Genomic DNA, 16,153 nt, shown 5'->3' with positions numbered 1-16,153 from the left:
TTGTTACAAGCTGATGGGATCTACAGACACTAGTCCATTTACTCAAGATAAATTATTTACAGTACGTATTCTGTTGAAACAGAATTACTGCAACTTATTTTGAAAATCAACTTTCTACCTTGGAAGAAGATCTGGTATATTTCGATAAATACTTTAAACTAGGCTATGTCTGATGTCTTATCCTATTGAGTTTTTTTTTTAAATATCTTTTTTAGAAATAAAAATAAATTCTTAATATCTTAAAATTACGAATAAACCTGAACTGTGCTGTAAACCCGATTGATTAACTATGTTAATCTAGAGGGAGTTGATTCATACAAAAACTAGATCCAGGGTCCTCAATTTAATTTCAGACCAGCAATTTCTTCTTGTTCAGAAAACCTTTTTTCAAAATAAGTTTTCGATTTAAATATGATTATTTTAATTGTACAAACCCAAATCCACTTAACTGACAAATTATGCATCGTAATTGTACAGTGCTTTAATTGAATCTCTCAGAGGTTTTAAACAAATTCATCTTAGTCTTCTAAAAGTATCGACATGACTACCTTACTGTTATTGTATGGAGAACAAATTAGTTTTGTTTATCTGTATCATCAAAAATTGTCTAGGCTAATGTGTTACAAGTATTCCACAATGCAGACATTTACAGTCATCCAGATCATATCTTTCCAATTCCTCATTTTCTGGTAATTACTTTTTGTTCACAAGCTATCACATCAAGCCAAGAGGCTTGAAGCCGTTTTTATTCTAGTTGTATGCCAGTACTGCAGTTGTCTCATGCTTATATATTATGGGACACAAACAGATTCACATAACCATTTTTCCTGTCTTCCATAATGAAAAGGAGAGGTGCCAATTACAAATACGAGACCAGCTTTTTTAATTCTTCTGTATAATGACTCCTGGAGTACCAATTACAAAATATGATAAAAGTCTAAACATTCGCCACACAGACAATTGGGAGTGGCAAATACGATTTACAAAAATATGAATAATTATAACATGTATCATAACCGTCTGTGCAGGAACTTGACAGATTTGTGGTGACACGCCTATTCACAGATTAAACCACCAGCACGACAAACTAGTTAAATAGCTAGCGTGAAGAGGACACTTCCTGTGGCGATTTGACCAAATGGCAGAGCTGCAGCTATAATTTATTTCTGATAAAGTGTGTCTATATATGATCACATTGTCATACAGACTTCAGTGGGATTTTAATCTCCACCAAAGTTTACATATATCTGACAGTTCAAACACCCTGGCTAATCTGAACAAGGCTGAATAAGGCATGTTTACATCTGGTGCTCCAATCGTAGGTAGTTATGTTACCATTACCAGCTTACGCCATTGTTAGGATCATAAGCTACTCTGCAATATACTGCAATAAAATATTTGCACCTTAAAGTCTAATACACAAACACAGACAGGTTTATTATCATTGTATATCCATCCAACAATTTCATCGATCAGTTCCATCAAAGCTAAAACTTGAAATCATAACCTACCTCATGGACCATTCATGTAACACAACTGTTGAAATTTTAAAAGTCAACAAGCTCATATGAATGAAGCAGAATCTAGGACCTTTCATAAGGAAACATGGTCCCAGTGCCATCAGCATTCCTTTCTAACTTAAAGGAATTTCTACCTAATAAAAATTCTTCATATATAGAATAACATTACAAAATCATAAGGAAAAACTGTTTAAGTTAGATGCATACTTCTGTAATGCTTTCCTCGAACATTCCTTAAAATTAATAAATGTTGATGACGTTGGACCCTGCTTGAAAATTATCTTGTTATCTATGTAGACTCAAAATAAACATTACTCAATCAAATAGTATGTCAAAACAAACAAATAAGATGAATGACAAGACTGTGAACGTCATGTAAGAACAGAATGGATGCCAGCCAATCCCCCTCCCAACACCCTCACCACATTGTGTAAGTATAAGTAAGTGCAAGTAATGTACGTCAGAGAGAGGTAACTGACACAAATTGGAAGAAAAAATAACATGTTTATTTCCACCCCTACATTGTTTTGCTGTTCCACTTTGTCAAGGATAGAAGATGACAACTGGCCAAAATTCTACTATGTTTGCAGATAGGAGATAACAACTGGCCAAAACTCTACTATATATTTGCAGATAGGAAATATGACAACTGGCCAAAATTCTACTATATGTTTGCAGATAGGAGATGACAACTGGCCAAAACTCTACTATGTTTGCAGATAGGAGATGACAACTGGCCAAAATTCTACTATGTTTGCAGATAGGAGATGACAACTGGCCAAAACTCTACTATGTTTGCAGATAGGAGACGACAACTGGCCAAAACTCTACTATGTATGCAGATAGGAGACGACAACTGGCCAAAATTCTACTATGTTTGCAGATAGCAGATGACAACTGGCCAAAACTCTACTATGTTTGCAGATAGCAGATGACAACTGGCCAAAATTCTACTATGTTTGCAGATAGCAGATGACAACTGGCCAAAACTCTACTATGTATGCAGATAGGAGACGACAACTGGCCAAAATTCTACTATGTTAGCAGATAGCAGATGACAACTGGCCAAAACTCTACTATGTTTGCAGATAGCAGATGACAACTGGCCAAAATTCTACTATATGTTTGCAGATAGGTGATGACAACTGGCCAAAACTCTACTATGTATGCAGATAGGAGATGACAACTGGCCAAAATTCTACTATGTTTGCAGATAGGAGATGACAACTGGCCAAAACTCTACTATGTTTGCAGATAGGAGATGACAACTGGCCAAAACTCTACTATATGTTTGCAGATAGGTGATGACAACTGGCCAAAACTCTACTATGTTTGCAGATAGGAGATGACAACTGGCCAAAACTCTACTATGTTTGCAGATAGGAAGTGACAACTGGCCAAAACTCTACTAAATATGCAATTTGACACAGGATTGTTTCTATCAAATCAGAAAAAAAAACCACTGTATGACGCTGAATGTAGAAGAGTATTCCTGTAAAAGCTCCAACAAATCATCACATATAATTTAGATAGCATCCAATATACTACAGTAGCACAGAATACCAGATACTTTCACAACTTCAATTATTTATGCTAATATGAATATACCGGTATATTTTATTCTTTAACTTTTTGTTTGCAGTTCAAGGCTTTTAACTTGTTCAACCCTGAAGACTCTTCTAGATCAAGGACTAGATCAGTCCATTGTGAAATGTCAGTGGTGAATAAGTTAAACACCATACTTGAACTACTAGTGCACAACAAACATCACCATGCAATTCAAAATATTGTAAAAACACCTGTATTTATAAATAAAGAGCAGCTGGTATATTGGAAGATTATCATGTGACTGTGTATCCATGACAACTGATCGTCATGGCTGAACAAATTCCCAGAATGCATAAGATTGTTCAGATAACATAATCGATAAAAAACATGTGATTTTTTACCAGCAAACTCCCATTATGGCTTACATTCTGTTGGTTAAGATACTTTAATGCAATCGAGTATTTGCATTTGAAATGGTTTAAATGTGCTGAAATTAGAATAAATGAGAAATATGAGTAATATAGCATTTTAATACAATAGTGAGGAGTATCATCTATTTAAAATAGTTCAATCTTATTTATCGTAAGTTCATAATAAATGGCGTCATCAATCTTTAGCTGTTGGGGACACATGATCAGAAGATATTTTAAACAGAACCCTTCAGGTGTGAAAATTGTGCTGTATTTAACATTTTACTGAACTGGCTGTTTTGCAGTTTAATTCACCATACCCACAAAAGTTCTATATATATTTCTAGAAAAAGATTTTTTCAGTATAGATAGTGTCGGTGTTTGACAAACTTTGATAGAACTAGGATGAGCTGTGACATGTATGTTACTCTATGTATGTCTTTGGTCGAAAATATATTTTCGGAAGGATAAAGAATGCTATTGCGAGTACTGCACCACAAAACAACTGTGCATTAAAACAATTACAGCATGTTTTTTTTTATTTGAAACTCAAACCATATATGGTATCGTTTGATCGCATGACTTCCCCGCACTAATAATGGGCAAAAAACAACAGATCTCGAAGTGAGTTTCCTCACATACACAATGCATGCGCAGTGTAACAGACAGTAGGCCGCTCAATGTAAAAGGATATGTTCACTTTCACATAAATATTCATAGACAAATTTATATCGGGATAAAAATGCTGCCAAACAATCAATCAAAAATGCATCTACCGAATAATTTTTGTATCTCTGTTTTGTGTATCATATTTGTTCGTATTACAAAGTGCCCTATGTCCCAATATACATTCTGGTTTCCCCCCTCAGTCCATGGTTTTCTTTTTGGACTCAATATAAAGCAGGATGATTCAACATTCTCTAACCCATCCACCCTTGAAGACACATTTGGAATCTTCGACTTCTAGATCTGGGACAGGCCATTATAAGATTTCAGGGGTGAATAGTTTCAAACATTATAGAATTCTGTGCTGTTTATACAAAAAATTGTACGCAAGCTCTTGTCTGATGTGCATGTATAAGAGAAAACCATAGACTTCAAAAAATATTTCTACATCCACATATTGTCTTAGGAACAATAAATATTTGTTATTCCCTCTGATCAATGCATAAGAAAGGCAAAGAAGTTCTTATTACCTAACTCCCACTTGTTGTTCTGATGGTTCCACATGCAATGTGAGTGCTTGTACATTTAGCTATCTGACTACATCATCTGTAAGTAACATGTACATTTACAAGTACTTGCTATACAATACAATTACCATCTTACATGTACAATATACATATGTCTGTATGTTACCATCTTACATGTACAATATACATATGTCTGTATGTTACCATCTTACATGTACAATATACATATGTCTGTATGTTACCATCTTGCATGTACAATATACATATGTCTGTATGTTACCATCTTACATGTACAATATACATATGTCTGTATGTTACCATCTTACATGTACAATATACATATGTCTGTATGTTACCATCTTACATGTACAATATACATATGTCTGTATGTTACCATCTTACATGTACAATATACATATGTCTGTATGTTACCATCTTACATGTACAATATACATATGTCTGTATGTTACCATCTTACATGTACAATATACATATGTCTGTATGCTACCATCTCACATGTACAATATACATATGTCTGTATGTTAGAGTCAAAATAACCACATTTCTACCTCAGTATTCTGACAAAAGCCGTTTGATGCTGAAATGCATATACAATAACAATAAGTGTACATGTAACCGTAAATAAATTTTAGCTTGTCGCCTATCTCTCTACCTTCCCAACCCCAACCCAACGGCCCCATCCGTTACCCCTATAGGTCCCTGGGGGATAGAAATGAATAACACTTGATGTTCCCATTGCCCTACACCAGCAATATTTCTTCACATGAATTTCATGTGATGTTCATGAAAAGCACATGAAATTTGTGTGAAATTTACATTTTTAAAATTTTTTCATGTGAATTTCATGTGAAATACACATGGAGAAATATTACCAATGGTTATATGCTTTGGTACCATTTACTCAATCCAACACAAAGATTTTGGTCAAGAGGAAGGTGGCATTTGGTCAGGAGGAAAATGGGCCTGACCTTAGACGACCTTCCCTGGTAAACAACACTGGATATAATAATCTTAGGATTTCCTCGGTTACCTGTTGTTTATGTACATAGAGGTCACAGCGTCACAGATATTTTTGTAGTCTAGACAGTCTTAACAGTACACATACATAGTTAATGTATAATGTACTACCTCATTTGAGTACTCAAGTATAGAAATAAATCTAGTACTACAGGCAATTTTCATTTTTTTTTTTTTGTGCAATATGTTTATTTGAAAGCTATATACATAAAATTGTAATCATGCCTGAGTAAATCTATCATTTTGTAATCATGCCTGAAGAAATCTATTATTTATAATTAGCCTACCAGAAATATAATTTTAACACAACATTCATGACAGCAGTACTAGTATTATATCCATGGCAGCTGAGCTCACATTTTTTTTTCATTATGCAGGTAATCAGTTGCTTATACTGTATATCAAGTTAAAAACATATATGTCTCTATAAAATTTCAAAATTGAAATGTTATAATAATTTCTTCAAAGTTGTATTTATCATTTAAAATGTTTAAAATTGCTAACAATGAAAATGCTTCATTAATTTATTTAGATTACATGATGTATCAACTACCTGTTTATTGAATATTGATAACTTAATACAAATGTATTTCAATGTTGCTTACTTTTATATCATTATGTATTACATACATATATAGTTATACATTGTATATAAAATACATACATTGTATACTTTAGCTTCAATACACATTTTTTCTGTTACGCCATTCAATTATTTTAATTATACATGCACTCTGACACCTCTCAGAAATAGCGTGTAAAATGTCATGATACAAACAATTCGCTTGTGTACAAAAATCCTCTAAATTATCGATTTAAAAGCAATTAACTTAATCACATCGGATCCGATTTCGTCCTGTTACAACTAGACAGATGTTGTGTGGATCGTCCTGACCTCACCCGACACTTCTGATCCGATCTGAACGCTAACCCAATCAGGCTGTGCCAAAAATGGTCAATCAACCAGTGAAATGAAATAGGAAACCGGAATTAGAAAACACTTCCGAATAATGCCGGTAGCTTCAAAACGCCTGCAACCGGTACCGATTCGGAATAATACATGACATGTCCCATTTCTGATGTGATATATAAGTTTACGGTATGTAAAATGGTTCACCTACCTTCTTATGCACCCGTGACAACGTTTTAAAATTATAGGGCTGGGTCCTTCTGCTTTCGGGATGGAATCTGTTTTGATGGACGCTTCGCCGGGCCCGTCTGAGCTACATGCGCACTCCGACGCTAAACTCATCGAATACCAGACGAATGACCCACATACAAAGGGAGACAATTGCAATACACAGTCTACATATATATCCATCAACTTGTGTATATATTTTCCCTTTAATTATCTTTTGAATTTCTGAAACTGATCACAATTATTCTTGTGAAACATATTCCACACAATCAACTTCTAGTATTTTACATTTACATATAATTGGCAGTATATTTACAAACATTTTGATGACTTTCAATAAATCATAAAAGACTAATTTACTGTAGTAAAGAGAATCTTTCATTCTTGGGTCGTATTGTTCTATCAAAATGTCGCATCTATTTGTTCGTAAATTCAAAGAAAAGAACAAAAACCACTATATGCTCAAATACATTACCATTTATTGACTATTTTTCAATTAATAGATCTGAAATACTGGTGTCGTAAAATTATTACGGTAAATGTCCCTCAAAATTACGGGAACGATAAAAAATAATCTTCGGGATATCATCCTTACTTCCTCTTATTAAGTTTGAAACATTGGAAATATTCATATTTTTTCAGACTCACAAATGGCGTAATCGTCAAAAAACAAGAACAACTGGCAGTGACGCTATTTAAGGGTGCATTAAGGACCAAATTAAGACCACAAATCGATTTCCGAGACCTGGAAAAGAGTGCTTACAGTTATTTTAGGTCGAATATATTGTATAAATGCATCACAAGACAGCCATATCGATATGCCATTTCTGTATCTTCTGTTAAAGATATAACTTTTTTTATCTTTTGTTTGTTTAGACAGTTTATTTGTTTGTTTAGACAAGGTTCGGGTTTTTTTCATGATAAAATTAAACATATAGGAAATATAAATATCGGTTATTATTTCATCACTTGTTTATTATGTATGTTCCGTATATGCTGTTATGAACGTCTCAATAACAGGCGATTATTTATACTGTTAAATCCCCTTTTTAACTAGTAGTGGAGCGGCTAAGGTCGATTTTTCGACAAAATCGTTCAAAGTTTGAAAAAAGCATGAAACTTTGCGCATGGCTTCTTTGGGACATAAGGTTTCGGGAAAAAATGGACTCCAAAAAATCATGGCCCTTAGCGGCCGCCATATTGGTTTTCAAAATGGCCGCCAAAAACCACCTTCTGTGACCCATAACTCACGTTCTATACCAGCTAAACCCAAACTTTAAACGTCTACACCCATATTATTGATACTTAGGAACATTCTGGTAGTGTTTAACTTCATGTAGAAGGACCGCCATTTTGTATTTCAAGATGGCCGCGAACTTTGCGAGCCATATCTTCACATTTAATGCATTTAAATGGATAAGCTGACTTGAAGCAAATATAGTGAGAGTACTTATATTTGTCTAGTGTTTGATACATACATATTAAATAATTTGAATCTTATTTTAATTTCAACGTGACCGCCATTTTGAAATCCAAGATGGCCGTTTACATTAAAGTTGTTTCCCAATTTCACTCTGTAAATTATCGAGCAAAAAAACAAATTACAAATGTAACATTTTTAAACGTCTACACCCATATTTTTTTGGTACTTCTTATTATTGATATTTAGGATCATTCTGGTAGTGTTAAACTTCATGTAGAAAGACTGCATTCCAAGATGGCCGCCAAATTTACTACGTGTGCCTATATCTATATATAATAATACTATAATGATTGGCCAAGCTGACTTTAAGCAAATAAAACACCTGCAAATACAGTGAGTATTTAAATTTTGTAGCCTTTGATAAAAAATAATTCGATTCTTATTTAGTTTTCTAAATGGCCGCCAAACTGAAATTCAAGATGACCGGCATCATTAAATTAAAAGTACCTAAGTTTACCGAAACGGCTCTATAATCGATATTAGGAGGAATATATTTCTAAGGTCAATACAACTGTAGTTTTTTGTACAATAAGAAATAAATTTGGCTGGTGTTCCTTCCAGTTTGGACTTTTGAGGATTCCTTGGACACCAAGGTGTAAAATAAGAGACACATACTAAAATCTTGGAAGCCCATTCTAATATTTCCTATGATGTTATATGTCAAATGATTTTATGACACCTTTAGCGTTTTCCTTGTTAATTTGATGTTAATGAAAATATCCATTCTTAATGACTATTGTCATCAAGTTCCTGGGACCACAGTATCAGTTAACAAGTATTGTTTTGCAGCAGAGAAAGACAAGGGGCATACTTTTCTATGCCAAAATGTCTTAAATATAGAATATGTCTGTCCTCTAGAAGACTTATCAATATCACCATGTGATTTTTGAATAAATTGGTCAATTGGTATACTTTTAACAAGTTTTGTAATTATTCTTTTGTAAAACAGCAAGTTGATTGATATACATTGTATCCGAACTTCAATTCAAACCGGATAACTTGTTAGCTCACCATCGACCATGAAATTGTTTGTACACTTTCTTAACTTCATGATCGTTTTACAAAAAAAAAAAAAAAAAAAAAAAATCAAATCCCCATACCTCTGATGAGTATAATATATTTTCAGTTTAAGATGAACAGGAAGAGATACATTCCTTAATTTCTTATAAACAGCAAACACCGATTTAATTGTTTGTTCAGCAGGTTTTTTCCCTTTCTTTAAAAACGCTACCATTAACATTATTTTCTGTACCTAGATATGTAAACAATTCTTATAAATCTAATTCTGTATTCCATAACATCAACTGGTGTTGTTGTACCGATTTACGTCTTGAGAATATCACAATTTTTTACCTTTCTGATATTAAGTTCTAATTTCCATGTTATGCAATATTGTTAAAATTCATGTAACACTTGTTGTAGACCATCAGATATTTCTGATATCATAACAGTGTTATTGGCAAATAATATGATAAAAAGTTTGGGATACATTCCAATATCATATACCGTAAAAACTGGTATAATTTTGCGCAGGTAATTTTTAGGGCTGAAAATGCTTAAAAAATCTACTATCAGTATATTTTGCGCATCAAAAAAATGGGGAAAAACAATGTCCAGGGAGTCCCAAAACCGATGTATGAAGGTGACAATTTCAATGCAAAATATTCCCCATAAATGCTTGACAACTTGCACAAAAAGTGTTGTATTTAGAAGAAATAACATATGAAAACCGCATTGTGTTTGTTTTCTTTTATTGGCCACCGTAACCTGAAACTGAAATATCTAGCAGATGTCCAAAACATCGGCGGTCTGGTCCGCCGTACTCCATGCACATGTCAATGTTTTGAGATATTACACATGAATAGTAATATATTTAGGAATATTTGAAAAGAGTAGAATATATTTACTTAACTTGGCACAATAAGTAATTAGTGTGTTTGAGATCATTAGCAATCAACAGCAATCAGCTAGCGGATACGTAGTTTAGCTTGCAACAATCACAGTGTGCATAATTTGTGAAGATTTGTAAGACAAAATATTCTTTTCCACCAGGTAAGATTCTAAGTCATAAAGGTAGATTGAAAATAGGAAGGGAGATAAAATAACCAGATAAATATTTGTAGCGGGATCAGACTGGGTTGATTATCGGTGATCAGGTAGCTCAGTCGGAAGAGCTACATTTTCTTCTCTCCTGTTACAGAATTGGCACCCAACTAAATAACCAACGGTTGTGGTGTTTGAAAGGGTCTCGTATGTATTCAAAAAAAGGAGGGAGGAGTGTAGCGGGACTGGACTGGGTCGATTATCGATGACCAGGTAGTTCAGTCGGTAGAGCACTCAGCTAGTGTTCGGAGAGTCCCGGGATCGAATCCCGGTCTTGCCGCTACATTTTCTCCTCTCCTGTTACATATGGTACCATACTGTGCATGTAGATATTCAAGGTAAATCAACAATGTTCGCTGATCTTGCAGAATTGCCTTACAGTGTTATAATGAATGCAGTAAATGTATGTCTCATTGGTGTGATTGATTTAAAGGCAGTTCATGTGGTGACCGAAAAAAAAAGGTAAAATCAATACTTTCAGAGTGATCAGGGAACATTGATAGTCAAGGCGGGGAAAACATAAGACGACCTGTGTTATACAAATAATGTTTAATTGATTTTCATTAAATTGTCTCGAAGGTGATGATTAGTGTGTTATGAACGATAAGCTTAATATGTTTTTGACAAAAAATATAAACAGCTAATGTCATATTGTGTTTTAAATTTAAATAATCTTTTATTTATTCATTTCATTTCAAGCATGTACATGTCATAGAATATAAACAAATATCAGGTATATGCTTAAATCATATTACAGTTAAATTCACAATAAGGAATTTGAAGATGATGATAGTAATTATTTTCGGATTGAAAATCATTACAATATTAAGCTTCCACAGTTGAAAATTACTTCTTTTTGTTCACACAATTCTTCTCCTAGACTGTTTCCAGTTGAAATGATACATGCATGCTGACATTCTGTAAAACATAAGGAAACAATAAATGTATTAACAGAGTAATTACTGAAAAGGCTAATATCATATAATTAAACATTTTAATCATAAATAGCAATACCAGCATAGAGGAAATATTATTGAAGTTTAATTCCCGCTGTTCTTCAGTCCTCCTGTTCTTACATGTAAGAGTTTTGTCCTTCATAAAATTGATTGTAATATACAGTCTATAGCAGTTGTTATATAATGTGCACAAAGAAGTATAAATACACACGTATGCATGGGTACAGTGGTAAATTAATAAGTTATACAGAAAATGATGGTGCTGATCATGAAAAGCGTAAAGTCTATTTTGTTGAGTAAAAAGTTAAAAAATTAACATTGTTCACACCCTAAGATGTAATCGCACTAAAAACAGTGATCATGTGGGCTTTTGTGCGATTGCATTTGTAAGACTGTGCCAGGTGGTAGAGATTAGTTCCGCTCGAGTGATCACACAATGCAAGTGAGAGTCGGGAATATGTTTATGTAAGTTTTAATTGCTAATCTCTGATGCTTGTTGGTAAAATATAACTCAATTGCTAAACAATTAACAGTTTTCTCTACATTTGTTACAGATTGAAACAGCTTTTCAGGTGCCGTTTAACGGAAGAATTATGAAGAAGAAATCGGCATTTTCGTCGATCTAGTAGTCCAAAAAATATCACTTCGAGTTATATGAACATTCCATATATGATTTATGTCATTCGGCCAAAAATGTATACTTCGTATTACCTAGTTTAATGCATATGCTGTATGTATATGATCAGAACGTCAAGCTCCTGTGGTGAAAATAACTAAAATGTTTTAAAAGTATGGTTTAGTGGTAATCTCTGAACGTGCTTTAGTATATAGATATAATCTGATATTTATACTTGTGCTTATACAATTATCGATAATAATGGATGTGGTAAATATCAATACCTTATTAACTGCCGTTAGTTTTAAGATTACGCCACCTTGGACATTTACAAAATGTTCACCGTCTGTCACGTGCTATTTTATCAGAAGTCCAAGTTTGTCCAAAATTTTGTTAGAGTTGTCTTTCTTCCATTGTGGATTTACACGTACATGTGGCATAACGCAGCCGTGATAAACAAATCTCCATATCGTCCTGAAATATATTTGCTCCCGAACTAATATGATTCAAAGTGCAAAAATCATTATTGTAACAATTTTAATGTTTGAGGTGAAATATAGATTTCATTTTTTCCGTTGCGGGATAATTGTCACTAGTAGGGACTAAACGCGTGGGGCGAAGCGAAGCATTTTCGGGACGAAACGTCTTCATGTATTAAAAACACCATTTTCGGGACGAAAAGTCTAGATACATTGTACACAATTCAAGTGAAAATTTTCCAACCTAAGATCATTTGGATGATGTATATGGTAAGGATATGAAAGTAGTAATCTACTATTCCTATTTCAACATTACAGATACGCTTATTTCAGTAACTTTCATATTCAAAATTTGCTATTTAAAATTCCCGGTAAAATCAAAGTTGTTGAATACACTGCCGCAAGGAGTGCTAGTATCTGCGAGCAAGTTCTTAGCCAATCATATTGAGGAAATTGACTGAAAGAGAATTTTGCAACCACGATCACAATGGCGAGGTGACCCTCGCCAATTAAAGGTACCTAAATTAACCGAAACGGCTGATAATTTATGAAACACATTACTTTAAAACTTGAGTCCCAAATGTTATTAACTTCTGTAAATTTTACACTTAGCATTATTCTCTAAACCAATATGAATAGAGGAATTAAATGAAAACGTTAATTTCCATAAAGCGGGTCGTTTATGATCCCCGACGTCGTCCTTATCATATTATCCTTTCGGACAGGTATCGGACCTTTTACTCTTTTAGTTTACAGCAGCTTGAAAAACATTCGTGTTTCACATCCATTTCCATGCCTGAAAGATAATTATAGTTCTTGAATCAGATTTTACACGCTAGCAATATTTGCCATTCTGGAAAGAACATTCATACAAGAACTCAGTTCTTTAACTCTAAAAAGAGGCTTGGGCAGAGACTTTTTAACACATAATGTAAGTTCATATTTAATCAGAGATAAAACCAATGAGGATCATCTTCTTTTTGAAAGTGGAATGTAAAATATTATTTGCCAGAAGAATGGAAATAATAAGGACGGCTAACGGATATATTTTGGCTAAAGCAAGAAGGCATTCAAGGCTTCAAATGGTTTATTATGACTGCAACTATACAATGCATATGGATGATTTCACACCTCTATTCCTAACCACAGCCAGGGAATTATCAGCAAATATTTAACCGAAATTACTTTGGCAGTCATCCGAAAGATACGTTGTGTGATGGAGAAATATCAGACCTGCAGGCAGAAGTACTTAATGCAAGGATATCATTTGGGATTCGTCTTCCAAAGGAGGCTTCATTGATGAGATGGTCGCACTTATTTTGCATAACCACGGTTATGCCCGGCTGTCAACCGCATCCCAGGAAATTTTAATGTGGATTCAGGAGAAGATATTTCCTCTTTTGTTAATAATCAGATAAAATGTCAGGGACATTGGTTTAATGTAATCCCGAACGACTCCAACACCAGGTGACTCCACTTAAGTAAGGACTTCGAGTAAGTTCATAGCAAGGTTTTGCCACCAAAGCTTGAATGTCTACCTTGTCTGACATAACCCCTTGTGGTACGTCTATCAGTTTGACAGTAGTGGCACTAGAATTAACCACAAACAAGTCCTTGCGAAGATAGTCATAAGCACCTTTAAGTCAAAACTTTACAAATGTTAGCTGAACCTCCGAGCTAGAACTCCCAATCTCATTACTGGAGATGAAGGTGGCGGAGGCAAGACAGCTGATGGTATTGAATTAAGAACATATATTAGCGCTATGCTAGTAGTGTGATATATGCAAACTAAATCTACCTAAAACGCATAGCCATCGTCAGTAAAACATGCATATGGCACCAAGTAATGGGTGAAAATATATTGCAGCGATGTAGAACAGAAGAACGATAAGCCTTCAAGCTAAGTGCAAACAATGGAGATGACAGATAGTATAAACAATATTAGGACAACACAGACAGCAAACTAACTTAGTCAGATATTGGTCATCTGGAACCCTGCCGAATTTAGTTCTGGTTGACGTCGATATATGACAAAGTGCAAGTGCAGGCTGCTGATTGTGCCACCAAGAATTCTTTGACGTTCTACAACCCCAGCTCCTTAAAAACAAGAATAGCGGTTGCCATGAGAAGGCGCTAAGTAAATTAACAAAGAAGCCCTAGCCAGTAAAAGAAAATACTTTCATCAACTTTTCTAAAGGCAGATAGGTATGACAGACGTCTGTATGATCTAAAGAAGGAATCCATACATATACATGAGAAATAAGGTGGATTGTGTTCTCAGACATCATATGGTGAAATGTGTGTCTTAATGTTGTTAAGTGGTTATGGATGACTTGACAGTTCCACAGGAGTTACACTATGAGGAAGGATTTGAAAGGAGGAAGACGAAGTATTAAGGTTTGGTAGAAGATACCCATGCCCTAGAATGTAGGAATGGGTGTTCCTGTTTCCTGCACCTTCACTATGAGGAAGGATTTGAAAGGAGTCCATTTTTTTCCTGAGACCTTATGTCCCAAAGAAGCCATATGCAAAATGTCATGCTTTCTTCAAACACTGAACGATGTTCGTACTTAGTCGCTCCACTATAGTGATATTTGGCAGGTATATAAATCACTTGAGTGCAGTTGAACACAACCGAATTAACAACCACGTATGCCTGAACCTGGTGACCTTTCCTGAAACGTACATTTTTTTGCATATTTTACAAGTTTATTAATTATACGAGTCGACATAAATACCTAGTTTATAGCCGTGATAAATACCCACTTTTGTGATCAACTTAGTTACATGTATGTTCAAGTGCACCAAAAAAGTGATATTAAGGCATGCACAATAGTACTAGTTTAAAACAGGAAGAATGTCTTAAGTAGCTTGGTTTGACTTTTTTAAGGAAAAATAATACCCGTCATCCTTCGTCCATTTGTTGATATGCTGATCATTATAGTCACCGCAGGCAACATCTTATTATCTACACCACTCTGAACTTGAAAATAAATATACATGTATCGGAAGTTGTAGCTAACATGGTAAAGCCTTTGTGTGAAGTTTTGATGCTCCCTACCTTAGCCCCAGAATGGCTGCTACATTTTCCGGTCCTCTTTTTTTAAACAATGACAAATTAATTGCAATTGCCTCCACTGAAGGGCGGAGCTGATTGAAAACGGTTTGATTTGGCTTGGTTTATACGGTTAACGTTCTATCAGCAGTCAAGGCAATGTGTGCAATGTGTTGCTGTGTGTGGATGTCTACAGGTTTTGGGAGGCTGCGGTATAATCGGGTTGTGTCTCCTTGCCATAGTGAAACTCTTGTCATTTTGATCGTGCTTTCAGCTAGCTCATTGAAGAATGTGGCCGAACCCATGGCATGCTATAGAGAATTCGTAAATAGTTGTACGGTGATCGCCAATCTATCTCCCAGTGATATCTATAATTCCTAACCGATTCATTACCTGACTTCAATACAGCTATGTCGAAATGTACAGTCAACTCAATAATTTGTCAGCGTTACTCCCCAAAGGTTGAGTTCACCAGGATGTTGTCTTTTTGTTGATAGTAACATGCACATTTTTTCAAATAATATCATACTATATATAATGTAAGAATTAGGGACCTTTTGATCGGTTAATATGGTGTTATACTGACCTGGTAAATTCTATAATAATGGTCAGGT

The 16,153-nt window shown here is 34.5% G+C and overlaps 1 protein-coding gene across 1 annotated transcript in view; it reads right to left on the bottom strand.

Annotated features, from left to right (window-relative positions):
• LOC138335272 (uncharacterized) overlaps positions 1-6,983 on the bottom strand; it is a 51,545-nt gene extending 44,562 nt beyond the window's left edge. The window contains exon 1 of the mRNA XM_069284281.1: positions 6,831-6,983. The gene's annotated coding sequence lies outside the window, so the exon portion shown is untranslated. The remainder of the gene's footprint in view (positions 1-6,830) is intronic.
• Between the last annotated feature and the right edge of the window lie 9,170 nt (positions 6,984-16,153).

This window comes from Argopecten irradians, chromosome 11 (assembly GCF_041381155.1).
Source record: "Argopecten irradians isolate NY chromosome 11, Ai_NY, whole genome shotgun sequence".
NCBI classification, from domain to species: domain Eukaryota; kingdom Metazoa; phylum Mollusca; class Bivalvia; order Pectinida; family Pectinidae; genus Argopecten; species Argopecten irradians.
The sequence above is the reverse complement of the archived record's forward strand: the minus strand, read 5'-3'. Positions and strand labels throughout refer to the sequence as shown.